The sequence below is a fragment of the Schistocerca nitens genome, chromosome 6 (genome assembly GCF_023898315.1).
Source record: "Schistocerca nitens isolate TAMUIC-IGC-003100 chromosome 6, iqSchNite1.1, whole genome shotgun sequence".
Classification (NCBI taxonomy): Eukaryota; Metazoa; Arthropoda; class Insecta; order Orthoptera; family Acrididae; genus Schistocerca; species Schistocerca nitens.
In genome coordinates this window covers 610,548,423-610,571,748 of record NC_064619.1, presented here as the reverse complement: position 1 = coordinate 610,571,748, position 23,326 = coordinate 610,548,423, and positions in this window count along the sequence as shown.

The following is a 23,326-nucleotide window of genomic DNA, read 5'->3' as shown; positions in this document are numbered from 1 at the left end:
TTTTTCATTTTATGCAATAACATACAGGTTTCCTGTTAAAACGAGCTGCGAGAAAGTAAGTGCTGTGCTGTACTGTAGAAATATACTGTTTTGTTCTGTTCTCGCAATCAGTTTTAGCTATTATAACCAGGCATTTAGACCACCAGACAAATTGCTTGTGCCATATATATATATATATATATATATATATATATATATATATATATATATATATATATATATATATATATATATATATATATACTTTCTCCTTATAAATAATTTTGAATACAACAGTATACACAACAATGTGCTATTTTCTTTTCTTCTCGATATTCGGTTTTAACAGTCGGTAGGAATGCTGTATTTACACCTCATCGGCTTTTGATTAGACTACTACTGTGGAATATGAATCGTCCGAAACTTTGTAATCCTTCCCATTGCAGATTAAAACAATGCGAAATACTTTGGGGAGGAGGAAATGTGCATAGGAAGGGGAAAGGAAGAAACGGGAAGAGAGGGGGTGACGAAGAGGTGAAGTGAGACGAGCTGAGGGAGGCGGACAGAGGAAAGGAAAAGGAGATTAGGACGTGCATCCAGTGTCCATACATATTTAGAAATTACGAAGCATTTGGATTCGCTAGTCAGTAACACACAATCACATGAAGGTTTTCATTAATTTCAGCACCTAAATTGAACACTACACCTTTACTTGGGAATTTTTTTTAGGTCCCTTTGCTGGTGATCACATCGGCATCGAACTTGGTAGTTCTTGCGCTTGCAGCATCGTGGAAGTGTTAAGTTTGGCCGTCAGACTAACAGCATTTCAACCGTCACCCCAGAAAGGCAGACCACTTCAAGCCGTGACAGGTCTAGAGTCTGGGATGTGTCGTCTGTCTTTAAGATCGACAAACGCTGAAACTACTACACATTTAGACTTCGTCTCAGACCCTCCATAACATATTTACACCATGCATTACCGCTATTTCCTTATTTCGCGTGTAAATGCATCCATAAAATCTTAGCATCCGAAGGCAGCTCTTCCACACTTCTACGTGTTGTGAAATTAGGCTGCAAAGTAAAAAATGATACGTTGATTAATTTTGTAAGTAATGTCAGAACTACTTATATGTCCATATACTGTAAACAGATTCGTCCCAACTATTTCTTTAAAACAAAGAGGTCGTCCAAGTAATCTATGGAGCATGCAATTAACGAAGTCAGTAACAAACTATCTTACTAATGCAGCTTGGCGAGGGCCTTCGCTTTTACACGAAAAGTAGTTCAGAATGACGAACATGAAATACTCTTTTTATGCCATATATTAACACTTAAGGGGTACATCAACCAGGAATAATTTTGTACGTAATTGTTTCCCGAAAAGCTCGCCTCCCACCATTGTCTGTTGCACGCACCCCACGTTTTTCGTTATAAATCTTACAAGTAGTGTCATGGTTTTTAAAAATTAGCAAGCACATACTTTTAGGTTAGGAATCTGTGTGGAGCTATGAGAATCTTCAGTCTGTTTCAAAAATTAAATGCATTAATAATTTATTTCATTAACATAATTATTTTCTGCTTTTTAGTCTTGTTTGTGTGAAATTTTTCAATGTATTTTCAACATTTTGTGAATTTATATTTTTATTTAAATAATTATTTATATACAAAGTACTAGCCTTTCAGCCCTGGCCTCGCCTGCCGACAACGCTCCATGCAAATTTTCCAGTGATTGAAACTGTGCTGGAAGTCTTCCTCTGTAGCTCGTTGATGACACGTGGCTCTTTTTTTTTTTTCTTTTTCTTTGCTTCTTCGGACTGAAATCTTGTCCCTTTTAAAGCATATTTGATCTTGGGAAATATATAAAAGTCACATTTTGCTAGGGACGGTGAATGATGAGGGTAATCTAACACAGGGATGCTCTACTCTGCTACAAACCACTTAACAGACAACGCGGTATGAGCTGATGCATCCTCTTGACCCAGAAACCATGACTTGTCCTTCAACAACGGGGGTGATTTTCTTTTTTTTTTTTATTTTCTCACGGAGCTGAGCAAGATATCAGTGTAGCAATGTTGATTAATAGCTCTACCTTCAAGAATCCAGTGACGATATGCAGTCCTGTGAATACCAGAACAATCATCATCATCCCTTTGAATCTCGACTTACTCGAAAATTTGTCACACTCGCGAAGCTGGCCCTTCCAGTGCGTGGACTGGAGCTTAGTTTCTGGATGATAAGTGAATAACCAAGATTCGTCATATGTTATTACTCATACGGAGAAATTAGGATCATTTTCTATAGCATACAAAGAGTCGATACAATCATCTTTTTATTCACCGTGAGAGTTTCCGGCCCTAGTTTCGCATACATATTTCTCATGTTAAATTTGTTATGTAAAATTTGCCTCAGACAGTCTTTGTCAATTCGTACAGTTTCAGCAAGCGATCGAACATTCATCCGACAGTCAGATGAAAACAGATTACGTACTTTTTCGACGTTTTCGTTTGTTTCTTATGTAAATCATCTTCAACCTCACCTCGACCATCATAGAAACACTTGAACCACTCAAAACTTTGCGTACACAATCAAAAATCTTCGCCATACACTTCTCATAGAAAAAGATAGCTTCAAATAGCAGTTCTTCCAAGGTTCATGTAAAACTTCACAACGATTCGTTGCTCTATTATTACACATCATTTTTCTGGTATACCAGAATAAGAGCTCTTACACAAATGAAGGCCACGGCCACACTGGTTTTCTATGAACACCATAGAAGCTGCATTCTGGTTAGGAGGCTTCATGTTTCTGAGTTATTGGTCGCTCACCTTTGTCGCAAGCGTACTTTCTCTGTGACAGCATCAATTCCCTTATTTTATAGCCACACTTCATATGCATATGTCACATACAGTGAATACATTTTCTCTTCCCACTCTCTCTGTACATCACCTCTTCACGCCACTCTCTGCTCAGCCATGTATGTCCGCTCACACACCACGTGGAATGCATCCCAATACTACGTGCTTAACGTGCCAGTCCTGCAGGGCAGTCTAGATGTCAGACGTTACTATCCTTGTTCACCCCGTCCTTACCCCTCCTACTGGTAAGACCAACAAGAACGCGAGATGATATTGTGTTGTCATCCATTTCCGAGTGATGTTTAAAATTTCAAGTCTCTAGTTCACCAGGAAACTAGTTTAAAACAAGCTGCAAGTTTTGTACCCCATAGACTGCCGTTCTACATAGATGACGTGTGTTAACATTTTATAGGAACATCTCAATGCAGAAACTGAGCGTAATTACAAGGTACACACGAAATCCGTCGACTTTTTTTCGAAGGCTGCTCAAGAATACTTCCTGCGTGTTTCATTATGAGTTAGGGTAAGTCTCTAGTGGCTTGTTACAGAGTAATTTAGTTGCCGCTTTGATTAACTATAGTCCAAAGACTGGTGTGATGCAAGTTCCTACGTTAGTCTATTCTGTACAATTCTGTTCATCTATGCATAACTACAGCCACTTACGCTCGTGTCCAGAAGAAAACAGAGCAACTTGAATGGCCAGACATAGGACATCCATACGCACAGGACGTGTACATTAGTATGTTCTGCAGATACGATTAGCGTTTCAGTCACCTAGGTTCAGCATGTGTCCTGTTGCCCTGTAGGCACAGGTTCTGCCATGGGCTCAGATCAGTTGTTCCATGCATGATCGCATGTACGTGTATGAGGCTCGAATGACGTCCAGTGATTCGTCCATCCATGCTGCATTCACCTGGTTCCAGAGTTCATCTGTGTCGGTCGGCAGTGTGGTCACAGTGCTGCACCTGCCGATTCACCAGATCTCAAACATTTTCGACTGACGACAAGTGTGGTGATCTGGCGGTCCAGGGCAAAAGGCTGACGTCCTGTAACACCAAGAAGGCACCTCTTCGTGCAGCAACATGTGGTCGTGCACTGGTATGCTGACAAGTGGCGTCTGGGATGTTGTGCAGAAATGGTGCGGCTAAGGGTCTCCAGGATGTTATTCACGTAGGTCACGCTGGTCACAGTGCCCTGTGATTTGCGATTGTACCGCCGGCCGCTGTGGCCGAGCGGTTCTAGGCGCTTCAGTCATGAATCGCGCTGCTGCTACGGTCGCAGGTTCGAATCCTGCCTCGGGAATGGGTGTGTGTGTGATGTCGTTAGGTTTAAGTAGTTCTAAGTCTAGGGGACTGATGACCTCAGATGTTAAGCCCCATAGTGCTTAGAGCCATTTGAACCATTTTGTGATTGTACCCAATAGCACCCCTCACCGTAAGGCTCGAGCTGGCGCCGTGTGGATGCAGTCACTGTGATGGCACAACCCCTGACTGAGGCAAACGAAAGTGCTGGCATCATTTTCTAACAAACGGAAACTGTGTTCGTCCGAAAACACTATCTGAATCCATTCCTGTCCACAGTGACGTCGTTTCATACACTATTGCCTCCTTGAGTGTTTCTGCACATTCGTCAAATGTAGGTGGAGAAGTGGACACAGCGCAGGTAGCCCGTGCCATAACAAATGGCGACGGACTATTCTCCTGCTACGCCAGAGGCCAGGAGGACGCAGATCTGTCCTGCAATTCCATTCAGATGAGGTGTCGATCTCATCGTGGTTGGTGGGGTTAGCGGCCGCGCGGGGGCGGGGGGCGGGGGGAGTCTTGGTGGCGCACCCGGACCCATCTCATCATGTTATACGGGCTTCCGTCAATCTTTCTGTACATACCCGCTGCACCGCCGAAACATTTGGTCCTACACGAGCAGCACTTACCCGGATGGTTGCATCAATTGTGTCATGTCAACAGTGCTGCGCCCTCTATCAAAGTAATTGATCTGATAGTACGGTTCGCGCATACGTCTGCATATCATCCTGGACGTCTGCTCAAGACACACTGCTCCATTACCTTCGCTTTATTGCGACAACGATAGCCGCAGGCATATTTTATCGGTGGGTTGTGTTGCCCCGCGAAATCGATGTTGATTTTGAACCCGCGGGTCGACGTGGTCCAAATTCTAATCATTTGTACAGAACATACTAATGTACATGTCCCCCATGAATATGAATGTCCTATCTCCAGACGTTCGAGGTATTCTGTTTCTTTCTGAACATGAATGTATATATACTAAAACTTGAACTTAGGACATACGTTTCGATATCAACGATCGTGTGTCACCCAGGTCGCTCAGTTCGTCTACGAAAATCCAGAAAGCAGTACCTACCGCCACCCAGGCTGATGTCATGTTCTTTGACTTCCGTAAGGCTTTTGATATTGTTCCGCACTGCCAGCCATCTAATCCACAAAATAAGAGCAGAGCAGATCTGCGATGGGATTTAAGAGTTCCTAGCAAACAGACCAACCCAGAGAAACTTTCAGATGTAAAAGTAACTTCGGCCGTACTGCAAGGCAGTGTTATAGGAATGTACAGGGTGTCCCAGAAACGTTGCGACAATGTTCGAGCGGTTGTAGACGCTGTGTTGAGGAACAAATCGAGGATTGGCATCTACGCCCCTAACGTTATCCCACGAGTCTACAGAGCGTCGGAGTTACAGGCGCCGGCACGTGTCATTAGACCAACCCTTCGCCAGCAAGTTTCACTTTGTATTCTGACGGACCGTGTGCTGTGTCAAAACGCACGGGGTACGTTCGCCCTTACTGGTGCTGAGCGTCCTGCGTGATAAATCAATGATAACACCCGGTGGTCACCATAATATACGTGTGTGATGTGGTAAAACAAAAATCTAATTGTGTTCTAGATGATATGAGAGCGTCTACGGAATAGCAGGTGGCGAGCATGCGTGACTGCAGCGATATACCATGTCGCCCTCGCTGCATCCAGAGATGCCGCCTGGAGGAGGAGGAGGAGGAGGAGGAGGAAGAGGATATTAGTGTTTGACGCCCCGTCGACAACGACGTCATTAGAGACGGAGCACAAGCTCGGATTAGGGAAGGATGGGGAAGGAAGTCGGCCGTGCCCTTTCAAAGGAACCATCCCGGCATTTGCCTGGAGTGATCTAGGGAAATCACGGAAAACCTAAATCAGGATGGCCGGACGCGGGATTGAACCGTCGTCCTCCCGAATGCGAGTCCAGTGTGCTAACCACTGCGCCACATCGCTCGGTCGATGCCGCCTGAGCGACGCGCAGCAGCCGCCCGCTATTGCGAAGAATCGACAGCATCGATGATTATTACATTAATTGTTAAGGGGCTCCGGAACGCCCTATACTTGCAATGTTAAAATAACGCTTATAAATTACATCTTTCCTCACAAAGTATTTCAGGTAGGAAGTTGAACTTTTTACAGATTATTTATTGGAATATGGGCTACAACTTAACACAGGGATTTTACAAAATTTTAGTTCAGTTATTAAAGATGATTTTTTTTCAATTGTAATGAAAATTCACAACATTTTTTTGCAATTTTTTATTTATATATTCAAAAATATACAGTTTTTTGTAAAAAGGCTGTGTTAAATTATGCAGAAGGTACTGTGTAACATTTACTGAAAGTTTGAAACAAATATGTTTGGAAGATCCTTAGAAAACATGTAATTAGTATGAGAAAATAAAAGTTTTGGGAATCGAGCGACAAAGATTGGATTAACTTTTTAGTGCATTCCAGGTCCATAGGATGGATTATCTTCATCCTCTGCAAACTCCTCCTCCAGCTTCCTCTTGTTCCTCCTCCTGTTTACTCTTGCTTGTATTTCTAGACCCTTTACAGCCCTGTCTGCAGCCCGAAGGCGTTCCTTGTCTAAAGCAAGCATCGCTCGTACCATGTTAGAACCTATCTTCATTCCCATATTTCTACATACCTTGCACCTTACAATGTTGCCATCATTGAAAGTCGCAACAGCATCATACACACCAAAGTGAAGTGTTTCTATTCCAACAAATACAGTCTTGGGGATTCTCGACCATATAACACTATTTACACTTTCATTGGGGTTTTGAGTTTTTCCGTGAATACACTTTTTCAACAGTTCAGGTGCTGCTAAGTCTCTGAAAAGAGGTTTTATCACCTCCATTATTGCATGAAGCAGACTATGCTTATGAGTGTACACTTCACCAGTTAGCAATCCTTTGTTATATTTACACCAACTGTCTTCTTCTTTGGGACACAAGCTATGTTGGGGATTTTCATCGTCTTTATTGTTTACAGTAATAACATATACCTTTGGCTTTCCAACATTTCTCCTTTTCTTAAAAGCCTTCAGAGGATTTCTAATAACTTTACTTTTACTCATTATTATACTTTAACAAAACAGAGACTCAAGAAACAGAATTAATTACGAATATTTTCGAGATAACGACAGAGTAAATAAACATGAAACAATCGACAATCACACCAGCGATATATATTGAACCATCACAGGTTAGCCACAACACATACTTTATCTCACATCACTAAAATGTACCTGATGAACACGGACGTTAATAATAACACCATTTGACAGCAGTTTAACAGCGCCACAGTGGGTCATGCCCATGTAGAACACATTTCAAAAAAAATTTAAAAATAGTTGTAGTCTTCGGAATTGAATAAATTATATATCTGCAGATTCAGAAAACGCAAAAAGGTAAAAATTGAACTTTTCATGATTTTGAGCCTTTCCGGAGCCCCTTAAAAAGTTGGCGTGGCGTTGCGTGCTTGTTCGTTTTAAATGGTTCCTATTGTACAACGAAAAGGGTTAGTTAGTTCCCCGATAGACCACTCACCGACCAAGTGGTGGTAGTGGTGTATATCAGGTCTGATCTTACAGCGTTTCACTGCGTGGTGTAGTGAGGCTACTCAGTTGACACCTACGTCTTGGGAGAGTGCACGGAATTTTGTTGATTACAGTTGTGGGAACAGTTTCGTTCGTAAAATTTGCTGGGGTGAGTCCCGCGTGAGCCTGATTTAATTGAGAGATTGATTTGTTAGGTGCTGCGTTTTCTGGAATCGGTGTGACCGATATCCCGTCTGCATTGTATGTTTTGTGGTCGCGACGCGCCCAGAGGTAATTGGGTTGCTTGTCGTTTTTATTGAGATGGTTTGGGTATTGTGCATGTGTGTATCGAGAAGGGAAAGCCTCTAACACGTGTTGGTAGTTGTATTTTCAAGACCACTAGCTTGCAGCAGACAGCGAATTGGCTCATAGAACGACGAACTGTTTCACTATACGGTGATGGTGTGCACGTATCACTGAGTAGACAAGCGATAGTAAATTGAAGGAACCATTTAATGAGCTACACGTAGCTAAACCAAAACTTGATTCATCAAGGTGACGAGTGGCCGATTTAAATGTTAGGGAACTTAGCGAGTCGTGTGTGGTCAACACCTGAAGAGGTCAAGATTTGCTTTTAAATTGTAACATAAGGTTAGTTGAAAAGTGGCGGTGACATTTAGGATTTTTGTTTGATTTTTTTTATTACTTGTTTCCGTATTGTGGGGACTGATAATATATTTGCTGGCACTCCTTCATTGGTGATAACCAACGTGTATTGAGATACCTAGAAGGAAAATAAATCCAATTTTATTGGGGTAAAAGGAAACTTTCCAGTCTATTTAGTTGGTATCTAGTGTGAATATATCTATATCATTTTCGGAAGTATAAAAAGAGTGTAATCCAGAGATATTGATACAGTGGAGTCGATATCACGTATAATGTGGTGTTTTGAAATGTGCTTGGTAAAAGGTTCTTGAACGAATGAAATTATAAATAAGCTACTGAAAGAAAAGATTTCAATTAAGGGAAAAAGTTTTCTAAATGATTAATAAGTTTAATTGAAGTAATTGAATTATTTACGGAAAGGCCACAGATTTTGCTACTAACAAAGATTCGTTATTCTGTGACGCATGCGAAGTCTTACATATTATCGTTGCGTCGAGTTAGAAAAATATTTAAGGGATTATTAAAAATGTTTTAATTCCTAACAGTAGTGATGGAAGTGTCCATAAACAGAATAATCATTACAAGACGGTAGACAGATTTTTATTTTATTACAAGTAATAATATAGTTCCGAGTTTGTGTCAGAGAGTACGTACTGCGTTGTGAGCTCGTTGCGAAAGATAACAATTGCTAGTTGGATGTCGCATTTATCATCACGCAAATCTAATCAGATACTGAAATTAAAGTAATTCGTTGCTCTGACGAGATCAGTATCGTAGACAACGAGAGTGGTTCATTAAATAGGCCCATTTATTCACTACTGCTTAACTTCAGTAATCATTGGTGTGTGAATAGTGTTAAGTCATTATTCGTAGTTATATTGTGGCTTGGTACGATTTCGGCGTCGTGTCTAGGCAGGGTGTTGTTCCCATTATTTGACAGACAGGCTGTTTGCATGGTCATCGGTTGAGCTGGCTGCAATATTAATTGTACTAAGGCTAATTCCGTGTCCGATTAGTTCATTGTGTGATTGCGGCGCGGGCTAGATTCTTGTCATCAGAGGCTCCTCTCCAACTGGAATCTCCTGCAATTAGATAGCGTTCTGCAGTCTTAACCTCTAGTTAAAAATAAGAAACTGTACTTAATTAAAGGTGTGGTGGTCGACTGGTGGCCTAAGTACTTTACGCAACAGGATACTCTGCAGTAACGTTGGTACAGTACGATCCCTTGTCGTTGTCATCGATCTTGGGTACTGCCAGTCACAGACCAGTACAACCGTACGCGCAACGTCTCGCAATGTTGTTTGTTATTCAATGATAGTGATTAAATGCCACTGTGGCCAGTGGGGAAGATAGAGCTGTCTACCACGTAGACAGGCCTCCTCTCCTGTGAATGCGATCCTCTGTAGCCTTGGTGGATTACTTTTGCTGACAGGGACTTCTATGTGCGGTTTATTTTTCTCCTGTACACCCCAAAACACTGGAGATTTTAGAGAGTTCCAGGATAAAAATAAACTGCAGATGGAAACCCGTGTTCGGAACGTTCATCCATCTAGTCAACACAATATCGGATTCATAGGAGACAAGGGCTTTCTATGCCGCAGCTAGCTCCATCTTCTCCACTGTGGATTTTCGCAATCAGCCACAATCAGCGAATAACAAAATATATTGTGTGACGTTCCGCCAACGGACAGTAATAGTAGTCACGTTCCCTGCCAAAGCGGTGGCCTACTAGCGGGCGCCGGATCCTGTAACTTCGACGGTCTGTAGCGTCGTTGGACGACGTTTCGATTCGTTCCTCAAGACACCCTCTACAACATCCTCAAAGTCTGGTGCAACATATCTAGGACCCCCTGTCTATACACGTCACAGTGGAACTTCCTTAAAGTATTTCACAGACGGTGCAGTTGTATACGGAGAACTCGTCTCACTTGAAAATTGTACTGTAATGTAATAACACCTGTGGCGCATTGTCTCTTGATCCAGGGATAGGCAACTGACTCTCATCATAAACGAATGTAACGTATTGGGAATAAATACGCAGAGAGAAGTTTTACCGTATGGTTACACGATGAAAAAGTCAGTGGAAGCACTCACATCTATGAAATATGTTAAAATGGGACGACCACATAAAACTAATAGTACAAACAAATAGCAAATTCAGGATGTTTCCAGTGCTCCACTCAACAATTTGAGGTAGGGAACCTGGGGTGCCGGCCGCGGTGGTCTCGCGGTTCTAGGCGCTCAGTCCGGAGCCGCGCGACTGCTACGGTCGCAGGTTCGAATCCTGCCTCGGGCATGGATGTGTGTGATGTCCTTAGGTTAGTTCGGTTTAAGTAGTTCTAAGTTCTAGGGGACTGATGACCACAGATGTTAAGTCCCATAGTGGTCAGAGCCATTTTTTGAACCTGGGGTCAGAGAAGCCAACTTAAGGAGGTAATAGAAATAAAATCATAGTACTATGTACTTTTTTATTTACAATAGTTATAGTTAGTTGCAAATACCATAATTGGCACAATGAACGTACCATTTGTACTGTAGCTCACAAAATGTGCTGAAACTGACAGCCATCAAGCTCAGTGCAACCATACATCTGCGAGTAAGATTCTAAAGCACCCTGACAAATATACCTGATGTGTTACGAATCACATCACAAGCAGCTACAATTCTGGCAACTAATTCCATATCCGTATCCAGTGGAATCTCATACACAAGTAACTTTAGACATCCGCATAGGAAATAATCAAGGGGATTCAGGTCAGGCGACCTCGCAGCCCATGGATCAGGACCTCCCCTTCCAAACCAGCGACCAGGAGATACTTCCCAGTAATCAGGCTCGTTCTCCTCGTAAACAAACTTGTACGCATGTTAGTTGTAAATAAGCTGAAAAACAGTAATGCTAGACAAGAGGGTAGACAAGTTTACTGCAATATCTCAGTCAGCTGGCTTCTCCGACTCCATGTTGCCTACGACAATTGTTCACTAGAGCATTCTCTGTGTCTTGTTACGTTTTTGCACGCTCTTACGGGAACACCATGCATATGCCCGCATCTGTCGAACGAAACATGTCAATAAAGTAAATTATATGCAGTTTTGGCTACTACAAAATTTTAAATCGTCAGGAAGTCTAGTCCACACACAAATGAGATAGTTTACAAAACCGTCGTTCGACAAAATATTCGAATATTACTCGCCAGTCTGGGATTGGTACCATGCGGGATTGATAAAAGTCGTAGAGAATATTCAAACGAAAGCAGCGCGTTTCATTTCAGGTTAATTTAGTGCGCACGAAAGCTCTCCGAGAAGCTCAGACCATTGTAGTGGCAGACGCTGCAAGGGAAGTGTTCTGCATCATGGTTTGGTACTGCGAAAATTCTAAGAGTGTGCGTTACTAGAAGAGTCAACCAACATATTCCTTGATACTTCAACTATCTTACGAAAAGGCGATGAATGTATTATTGGAGATATCTGAGGTCGCATGGAGGCTTCTGTAAATCCTTCTTCCAGAAAATCATTAATGACTGGAACAGGAAAACGTGTGAAGCGGCAGTGGGACACAACGCACCCTCCGCCAAATAGTTTGTGGAGCATGCAGGGTGTATCATGATTGACGGCGCAGATGCGTACAGCTGAAAGTACACAATACTGGAAACAAAAGTCTCCGTAAACATGGGTTCTAAAACGCATACCTTAAGAGCTATAAGAGCTTCTTATTCTCCGCTACTGTTATAAACATCTGTTGTACTGGACAAGCGCTCGTAGGTCTTAAGGTATGCAGTTTAGAGCCTACGACTCCCGATGTTTTTAGGTTGCGAAATTCAAGAGTATTTCATTTCCATTGTCATTTCTTTGTACACTTCGTTCTGTCAGATTTTTGTTTCATTATAATACATTATTAGATAACATTTTTCATCACTGAGACATTTCTAGAGGATATCACAAGAATATGTACTGCATATGAGATTTTGTTAAAAGTCATGGCAATGCTAGCTTTCGGACACTGAGAAAAATCATATTCGCAGCAAGAGCTGATTTGTATATTACTTGTATGAACGTGCTGCAAAAGAACTATGTGACCATTCTATTGGGACGATGTGCAAAAGTGTAAAAAGAAATATGATATACAGAAGAACAGTTCAGATGGTCCATGACTCTTCCTTTAGTAATGTGCACGTTATGCTTTCCTGGCATGCCCTGTACATAACAACGTCATGTTTTCTGTACAAGCTTTTTTCAGCGTCTCTGAAAATGACAGCATGAAAGGTTGTGATGTCACCGCTGCGCTTTCGACGCTGACAGAAGACAAGAGTGGTCGAGTGTGTGTATGTGTCTACACACTGCTGCTTCCTCACATCGCCAATTGCTAATTTTTGAAAGGAACATTTATCAAAATTAAATACAGCAAATGGCGATATAGTGCCCTTCCATTATTAATATTTAATGCTTCATATGTAAAAAAAAAAAAAAATGTTCCTGTATTGTGAACTTCGGGTTGGTGTTTTTTTTTTTCAAATTTAGTTTAGACGTCGTAATACGATAATTTTAGCGGTTCTACGTCGAAAGTGCGGTAGAGCGTAGTGGTACGTACCGTCACAAACCATGCATTCTTTATATGATATTAGCGACCCACCCTAACTTCACACAGGTTGCACTAAGTTATCTATTGCCATTCAAATTTCTCGCTTAGGCAAATTTTGTTTATGAACGACTGCATAGAGTTCTAACTAAAATGAAGAGGAGAATATCAGATGACTGAATAGCTCTTTCATATGACTTAAACTATTTAAGCAGCGCTCAAAAGAAAAGCTCTCAGGACGCACGAATTTACATTTTGTTCGACATATCGTGATAATTATAGGAGCTGCCAACTACTGCGACACCTGCTCTGGACGGCCACTTGCCGGCTGCCAGTATGGCGCAATCTGCCCAACTGGAGTGTAGTTCGGTGAGAACTACAGACACTTGCCAGTAGCCCGACTGGCACGAACTACATTTTCTCTCTCACAGTTTTATGCATTTCCCTTCACATCCCTTGAACATTAACTCTGTCCCAAAATTCCCGTTGTTATTAACTCGATATCTGATACATCCTGCATCACAGTTCGTTTCGGAAGTCGCCGGTAGTTAGCGCTGTGCTCGCAGTACTGGCAGTTCGTGATGACCGAGCATTACAGTTGTGCCACTTTATGCTCTTCCCAAGAGGTTGATGATCAAGGCATCGTTTCCACAGCGCTCGAAAGCTTTAACTCATCATATGTTAATTGAGTCAATTTCCAAGAAATATATATATAAATTATGCACACTGTGGTGTCACCGCCAGACACCACACTTGCTAGGTGGTAGCCTTTAAATCGGCCGCGGTCCGTTAGTATACGTCGGACCCGCGTGTCGCCACTATCAGTGATTGCAGACCGAGCGCCGCCACACGGCAGGTCTAGAGAGACATCCTAGCACTCGCCCCAGTTGTACAACCGACTTTGCTAGCGATGGTTCACTGACAAAATACGCTCTCATTTGCCGAGACGATAGTTTAGCATAGCCTTCAGCTACGTTATTTGCTACGACCTAGCAAGGCGCCATTATCAGTTACTATTGATATTGATTCATGTACCGTCAAGACCGACGTTCTTCATTAACGGATTAAAGTTAAGTATTCCACCAGCTAAGTCCGTTTTTCTAAATTCTAATTTCCTTGTCCTGTTCCAGACCTCACGCCAGCCTGCGTGAGCTAAAACGCGTGCCTTTCGGCCTCCTCTAGTAACACGGTGTTGGCTCTCCTGCCAACCAAAACACACACAAAACTTTATCGTGATTCAGACTGCCGACATCAACATCTCTCATGATTTCTCTGCAGTTCACAGTTAAATACCTCGCAGTGGGATCATCGAATCACCCTGAAGCTCTACTGTTTCACTCTTGAAGAGCGTGCATGCAAAGCAAACTCTTTAAGCTTTCCGTGTGACATTTGCTTTCTCTTATTTTATCACAATGACCATTTCACCCTATGTAGGTGGGCAGCAACACAATGTTTTCGCATTCGGTGGAGAATATTGGTGACAGAAATTTCATGAGAAAATTCTACTCAACGAGAAACGCCTTTCTTTTAGTGATTGCCGCTCCATTTCGCGTATCATATCCGTTGTACTCTTTACCTTATTTCGCGATGCTACAAAATGAACTGCCCTTCATTGAACTTTTTTGACGTCCTCCATCAATGCGGATGCCACACCGCACAGATATACTCCAGAAGGGGATACAAAAGCATAGTGTGGGCAGTCTTTTCGGTAGACATGTTGCATCTTCTCTTATTTCTTTTATTTTACCTCAGCGATCATTTCTCCCCATGTAGGACAGCGCCAACAAGATATTTTCTCATTCATTGGAGAACATTGGTGATACAAATTTCATGAGAAGGTTCTGTCCAACGACGAAAGTCTTTACTTTAATGATTGATATCCCATTTCGCTTATCATATCCGTGGCACTGTCTACTATTTCGCGATAATAAAAATGAGCTGTGGTTCACTGAACTTTTTCGACGTCCTCCAGCAATCCTATCTAATACGGATACCACACTGGACAGTAATACTCTAGAAGGAGATGGAAAAGCGTAGCGTAGACAATCTCTTCATTTAAGTGTTCTGCCAATAAGTTGCAGTCTTTGGCTTACTTTCCCCAACACATTATATATGTGAAGGTTCCAGTTTAAGTTATTCGTAACTGTAATTCATAAGTATTCGATTGAATTCACAGCCATTATGTTTGTATGATGTATCGTGTGACTGAGATTTAGTGGGTTCCTTTCACTTCGCATGAGGTTGACTTCACACTTTTCATCATTTAGTGCCAGTTGCCACTTTTTGCATCTTGCAGACATTCGTTCGTTAAAGAGATGTGCGATTCACAGTCGTGATAGGTTAAAGTTCCAGTTTTGTCACGCAAATCTCTTTGTACGCAGAAGTAGTCACTGTTCTGATAAGCAAAGAAATGTTCCTGCGATTTGAACCTCTGTTTTCCATAATATGAGCCTCGTGTTAACGCTGCATCACTTGGCATGAAGGGTGAGCGAATCTTTGGGCGCATTCTAGAAGATAAATGTCTCTTATAAGCGAGCTCGTGGATGATTAACCTTCCGTCGGGCACGGCTGTTCAAATTGATACACCTCGAAGTTTAGTGTAAATTATTTGTCAACGAGTGGCGGCACTGACGCCTTTTCCGAACGCTTGTCATTGTTGTGCGCTTCAGTGTCGATACGACTGCTCTGTTGTCGATATATGTGCTGATTGATCAGTCTGATACACTGCGCCCGTTCGTGTTGCATTTCAACAATTCATTTCTTTGGTTATCAACATAACTTAGTAAGTAGTACAATGTTAATATACAATGTGTAATGCACTTATTTTCTTTTTGGACCGTTTAATCGTCAGTTAAGAATGTTTGAGTATCAGGTATCAGATTCATACACTGCACCTGACTGCGTTATTTTCTAGGAATTTTATCATTTTAGGTGTGAGACACTTGATCATGGCAAGCTACAGTAAGACGTACAACCTCCTTGACCCAAATCATGTTGCAGAAATACAAAAAATTTTGTTCGAAGAGGATAATGATGAAGTTCAAGAGGATTTTGAAGATGAAGTAGAGACAGATTGTGATGATGCATTTGAAGTTCGGCAGGAAGATTCAGAAACAGAGGAAAACGACAGTGAAAACGACGAGGAAGTACTTGAAGAAAATTGGTTCAAATGGCTCTGAGCACTATGGGACTTAACATCTGAGGTCATCAGTCCCCTAGAACTTAGAACTACTTAAACCTAACTAACCTAAGGACATGACACACATCCATGCCCGAGGCAGGATTCGAACCTGCGACCATAGCGGTCGCGCGGTTCCAGACTGAAGCGCCTTTAACCGCGTGGCCACACCGGCCGGCAGTACTTGAAGAAAGCCAGCATTATTATACTGGAAGGGACAAAGAGACAAAATGGAATAAAGTTCCACCATCGCAGAGAGTACGTTTCAGGGCCCACAATATTATTCGAAAGTTACGTGGTCCTATAGGTGCGGCGAAAGCATTGAGAACGCTTTTGGAATGTTGGAATTGCCTCATAGATGACGACATTTTGTCGATTATAGTTCTGTATACCAATCAGTATATTGAGAGCATCAAAGCTTCATTTCACTTTTTGGTTTCAAGAAAGGCTGTACTCTAGTTTCCTACGTTCCTAAAAAGGGGAAGTGTGTTATCTTGGCATCAAGTTTGCATGAAGATAATTCAGTAGGTGCTGATACTGCAGATAAACAGAAGCCATCCATTGCAACATTTTACAATACCACCAAAGGTGGAGTCGACACTACAGATAAGTTGACCGCTTCATACAATGTAGCAATAAATTTGTGCCGTTGGCCCATGGTCATATTTTTTGCAATGATCAATATGAGTGGAATCAATTCACAAGTAATTTACTATGGCAACAACGAGAATTTTATCCGAACAAAAGGATTCCTGAAGCAACTCTCACATGCGTTAGTTCTACCTCACTTGGTTCGTAGATGCTTGGACACCTCAGGAATTCACAGAGATCTTCAACTGCGGCTACAACAATATAGACCAACGTGTGAAGAAGAAGCAGAAGACACGAGCAGAAACGAAGAACAAGGGACTGGGATCACGAGGAAAAGGTGTAATACCTGCACAAAAAAACAGACTGACAAAATATTGTTGCAAAATGTGTCAGAAGCCTATCTGTTTGATACACATTGAACCTTTTTGCTCTGAATGCAGAAAAATTCCGCATTTGTTACCACAGTCAAAACGTGACGATGAAACAAATGAATGAGTTGTAATATCATTGTTGTTCTGCTCCAGTGTCATAATAGCCTTTCTGTAATTGTCATTTGTAATGTGTTTTATTAGTGAAATATAATAAAGAAGCAAATGAAAAAGCGACGTTTTTATCATTTGTTACTAAAGCCCAACATTGACGATAAGAAATCTGAATGATGAATATTTCTACTGCAGTTGTGCTCGTATGTCATCTTTGTCTTTCTTTAAATATATTTGGCACTTATAATATGTTTTGTGAACAGAATTTAATAAATGATCACGTGAATAAACGGTGTGATCAATTTGATACACCGCACACGATCTCGCTGCGACAAACACCGCGCCCGACAGAAGGTTAATTAACACTTTAGCTGCAATGACTTTAGAGACGACGCAAATGGTGCAGCTGAAGTTCTGAATCTGTGGAGGAAATGCACACAGAATACTTGCGACGACAGGACCTCTGGATATGAATCAGAAGGAATTTTTGTTGACAGTTCTAGTCTCCACGACAAGTGACGAGTGACAGGTGGCGGGTGTTGCTGAGCGCCCCTCCCACAGTGCCAGAGACGTGTGGTGTGTCCCTACTTTATTCACGTATGCCTCTCAGGCCAGCATAGAGACTGTCCGGAAACCCACCATCCAGGGTGACGCTTAGTCCAGTCTACGACACCTCGAGAGCCGTTAGGCCGAATAAACAGAGTCCCATGTGACACGTACCATTAATACTGATGGTATGAAGGGTTCGCACATCTGCTACATAACTCGCTTCATTTGACCTACACCAAAAGCTCAATTCCACGGCGTTCCGTGCTATTGCTTTCAAAGAGGTCATGTGCCTCAGCTCATCTGTGATATGTGCATTTATTTTTCCGACTGCATGTTGGAGGACAGAAGAAAAATTTTATTCTACTATTTCTACATCTACATCTACACTACGTGATCAAAAGTATCCGGACACACACATATTAGATGAATTGTGCTGCTACCTACTACCAGGTACTCCATATCAGCGACCTCAGTAGTCATTAGACATCGTGAGAAAACAGCCGGCCGTTGTGGGCGAGCGATTCTAGGCGCTAAAGTCTGGAACCGCGCGACCGTTACCGTCGCAGGTTCGAATCCTGCCTCGGGCATGGATGTGTGTGTTGTCCTTAGGTTAGTTAGGTATAAGTACTTCGAACGTGGTCAGGCGATTTGGTGTCACTTGCGTCATACGTCTGTATGTGAGATTTACTCACTCCTAAACATTCCTAGGCCCACTGTTTCCGATGTGATAGTGAAGTGGGAACGTGAAGGGACATGTAAAGCACAAAAGCGTACAGACCGACCTCGTCTGTTGACTGACAGAGACCACCGACAATTGAAGAGGGTCGTAATGTGTAATAGACAGACATCAATCCAGACCATCACACAGGAATTCCAAACTCCATCAGGATCCACTGCAAGTACTACGACAGGCGGGAGGTGAGAAAACTTGGATCTCATGGTCGAGCGGCTGCTCATAAGCCACACATCACGCCGGTAAATGCGAAACGACGCCTGGCTTGGTGCAATGAGCTTAAACATTGGACGATTGAACAGTGTAGTACCGTTGTGTGGAGTGACCAATTACAGTACATAATGTGGCGATCGGATGGCAGGGTGTGTGTATGGCGAATGCCAAGGTGAACGTCATCTGGCAACGTGTATAGTACCAACAGTAAAATTCGGAGACGGTGGTGTTATGGTGTGGTCGTGTTTTTCGTGGAGGGACTTGCACCCCTTGTCGTTTTGCGTGGCACTATCACAGCACAGGCCTACATTGATTTTTAAGCACCTTCTAGCTTCCCACTGTTGAAGAGCAATTCGGGGATGGCTATTGCATCTTTCAACACGATCGAGCACCTGTTCATAATGCACGGTCTGTAGCGGAGTGGTTACCCGTCAGTGACATCCCTGTAAAGGACTGGTCTGCACATAGTGCTGACCTGAATCCTACAGAACACCTCTGGGATGTTTTGGAACGCCGACTTCGTGCCAGGCGTCAGTGACCGACATCGATACCTCTCCTCAATGTAGCTTTCCACGAGGAATGGGCTGCCATTTCCCAAGAAACTTTCCAAAACCTGAGTGAACGTATGCCTGCGAGGGTGGAAGCTGACATCAAGGCTAAGGGTGGGCCAACACAATACTGAATTCCAGCATTACTGATGGAGGGAGCCACGAACTTGTAAGTCATTTTCAGCCTGGTGTCCGTATACTTTTTATCAAATACTGCACATGGGGCTATGCTAATCACATTTAAGTGCCTCGCAGAGGGATTATACAACCAGTTTCGCAACAATTCTCTATTATTTCATTCTCGAACAGCGCACAGAAACAACGAACACCTATATCTTTCCGTGCGATCTCTAATTTCCATTATTTTATTATGATAATCGTTTGTTCCTATGTAGGTCGGCGTCAACAAAATATTTTCTCATTCTGAGGAGAATGTTGGTGACTGAAAATACGTAGAAAGATTCCGACGCAACGAAAAACGCCTCTGTTTTAATTATGTCCACTCCAAAACCTGTATAATGTCAGTGACACTATCTTCCCTATTTCGCGATAATACAAAACGTGCTGCTCTTCTTCAAACTTTCTCGATGTACTCCGTTAATCATATCTGATAAAGATCTTAGACCGCGCATCCGTACTCCAAAAGAGGAAGGACAAGCGTAGTGTAGGCAGTCTCTTTAGTAGATCATATTCCAGATGTGTTCGATAGGGTTGGGGAGCCAGAACAGCTATCGAAACTCGCCACTGTGCTCCTCTGACCACCCCATCACACTTCTGGCATTCTGTCATAGCGCTTTATCTCAATGAAAAATGCCACTGCCGCCGGGTAATATGATCGTCATGAAAGGGTGTACGTGGTCTGCAACAACTGAACGACAACCTTTGGCAGTCATGGTGTCTTTGACGAGCTCCGCTAAACTCATGGATGTCCACGTGAATGTTGGCCAGAGCATGATGGAGCCTGCTCCGCCAGCTTGTGTCCGCCCCACAGTACAGGTGTCAAGGAATTGGTCCCTTGCAAGACGACATATTCGCGGCCTCCCGTCGGCCTTATGTAGAAGATATCGGGATTCATTAGACCATGTAACACACTCTCACTGCGCCAATGTCCAGTGCCGATCGGCCAAGGGTCACGTGAAAATTTTCCGTCATAGTTGCCGATGTCGTGGTGTTAACATTGGCACATGCGTGCATCGTCGGCTGCGGAGGCCCATCGTTAGGAGTGTTAGGTGCACTGTCTATTCAGACACACTTGTACTCTGCCCAGCATTAAAGTCTGATGTTATTTCCGCCATAGTTCACCGTCTGTCCTGTTTTACCAGTCTGCCCAGCCTACGACGTCCAATATCTGTAATGAGGAGTGGCCAGGCAACCCCACAACGTCCGGACGTGCTTTCAATTTGCTTTCGCCATGTGTTGAAGACATTTACCAAAGCATTGCTCGAAAAGTCGTGTAGTTTCCGAAACGATTCTGCCAAGCGTCTGGGCCACCACAATCTGCCCTCGGTCAAACTCAGATATTTCGTGCGCATTCGCCGCTCTACACACGGACAGCACGTTTACTCATACAGGGTGTTTCAAAAATGGCCGGTATATTTGAAACGGCAATAAAAACTAAACGAGCAGCGATAGAAATACACCGTTTGTTGCAATATGCTTGGGACAACAGTACATTTTCAGGCGGACAAACTTTCGAAATTACAGTAGTTACAATTTTCAACAACAGATGGCGCTGCAAGTGATGTGAAAGATATAGACGACAACGCAGTCTGTGGGTGCGCCATTCTGTACGTCGTCTTTCTGCTGTAAGCGTGTGCTGTTCACAACGTGCAAGTGTGCTGTGGACAACATGGTTTATTCCTTAGAACAGAGGATTTTTCTGGTGTGGGAATTCCACCGCTTAGAACACAGTGTTGTTGCAGCAAGACGAAGTTTTCAACAGAGGTTTAATGTAACCAAAGGACCGAAAAGCGATACAATAAAGGATCTGTTTGCAAAATTTCAACGGACTGGGAACGTGACGGATGAACGTGCTGGAAAGGTAGGGCGACCGCGTACGGCAACCACAGAGGGCAACGCGCAGCTAGTGCAGCAGGTGATCCAACAGCGGCCTCGGGTTTCCGTTCGCCGTGTTGCAGCTGCGGTCCAAATGACGCCAACGTCCACGTATCGTCTCATGCGCCAGAGTTTACACCTCTATCCATACAAAATTCAAACGCGGCAACCCCTCAGCGCCGCTACCATTGCTGCACGAGAGACATTCGCTAACGATATAGTGCACAGGATTGATGACGGCGATATGCATGTGGGCAGCATTTGGTTTACTGACGAAGCTTATTTTTACCTGGAGGGCTTCGTCAATAAACAGAACTGGCGCATATGGGGAACCGAAAAGCCCCATGTTGCAGTCCCATCGTCCCTGCATCCTCAAAAAGTACTGGTCTGGGCCGCCATGTCTTCCAAAGGAATCATTGGCCCATTTTTCAGATCCGAAACGACTACTGCATCACGCTATCTGGACATTCTTCGTGAATTTGTGGCGGTACAAACTGCCTTAGACGACACTGCGAACACCTCGTGGTTTATGCAAGATGGTGCCCGGCCACATCGCACGGCCGACGTCTTTAATTTCCTGAATGAATATTTCGATGATCGTGTGATTGCTTTGGGCTATCCGAAACATACAGGAGGCGGCGTGGATTGGCCTCCCTATTCGCCAGACATGAACCCCTGTGACTTCTTTCTGTGGGGACACTTGAAAGACCAGGTGTACCGCCAGAATCCAGAAACAATTGAACAGCTGAAGCAGTACATCTCATCTGCATGTGAAGCCATTCCGCCAGACACGTTGTCAAAGGTTTCGGGTAATTTCATTCAGAGACTACGCCATATTATTGGTACGCATGGTGGATATGTGGAAAATATCGTACTATAGAGTTGCCCAGACCGCAGCGCCATCTGTTGTTGACAATTGTAACTACTGTAATTTCGAAAGTTTGTCTGCCTGAAAATGTACTGTTGTCCCAAACATATTGCAACAAACGGTGTATTTCTATCGTTGCTCGTTTAGTTTGTATTGCTGTTTCAAATATACCGGTCATTTTTGAAACACCCTGTACTACATGCACTGTGCATTTGTCTGACTAGCAGTCATTCCTCACCAGGTGAGCCAGGTGAGGTCGCTGTCATCTGGACGAGTTTATATCGATAGTCGGTCGATGGTCATAATTTTGTGACTGCTCAGTGTCTGTGTCATGCGGAGAGGGGTGCAGAAAATACCATATTACAAAGTCTACGACGAAAATAAAAGCTAGAGAAGTTTGAATTAATTTTTAAAAACGTTCAAAAAGTACTGTAAGGTAGTATATTAATGTTCGCACTTTTGTCATTAATTGAAAAAACTTCCGTAAATTAAATACCTGTTAAACAATGGCTGAAAGAAGCTCGTTGGTATTCAACCAGGTGATTGCCCCGAATAACTGCGAACAGTTTCTCTAATACTCATTTCTCAACGCATGACTTAAGAGATTTTGCAAAAGTTGATTCATTACTCAGGTAAGAGACGTACTTATTACGTATCAGCTTGAAAAAAATGAAGCTGCTACCAACGAACTTCGTGACGGTGCTTCGTCCCTATCTACGTGCTCACTTATGAAAGCAATTCATGTTTCTCAAGAGTGGACGACTCGGAGGACACCTTGATTGTAGAAGTCTTCATTTTCGTTGTTCAGAAAACGTTCCTGATCGCTATCAACTGGTAGCTATTCTGATAAGGTGCCCCACACTACGATTTCTTCATCTGAGGAAAGGATAAGCAGTTCATGGGTACCACAACAGCAGTTTTAGGGGAAGGGCGGAGCAAAATCCGACAGTCCAAAGAAGCAGACGCATGGATCCGCAGAATGAGTTGGGGAGAAGTCTTCAAATAAAAAGTTGCCACTGGACAGCCATTCGCGAGCCTTCGTCAGGAGGACTCCGTAGTCTGTTCGCTCTGACAGTTTGCCGTTTACCAGCATAATCGCTCAGCAACACAGCATGTGAGTCCTGAAAAACCACACAGCATCTCCTTGCCTGATTTCGTTCGGTCTTTCG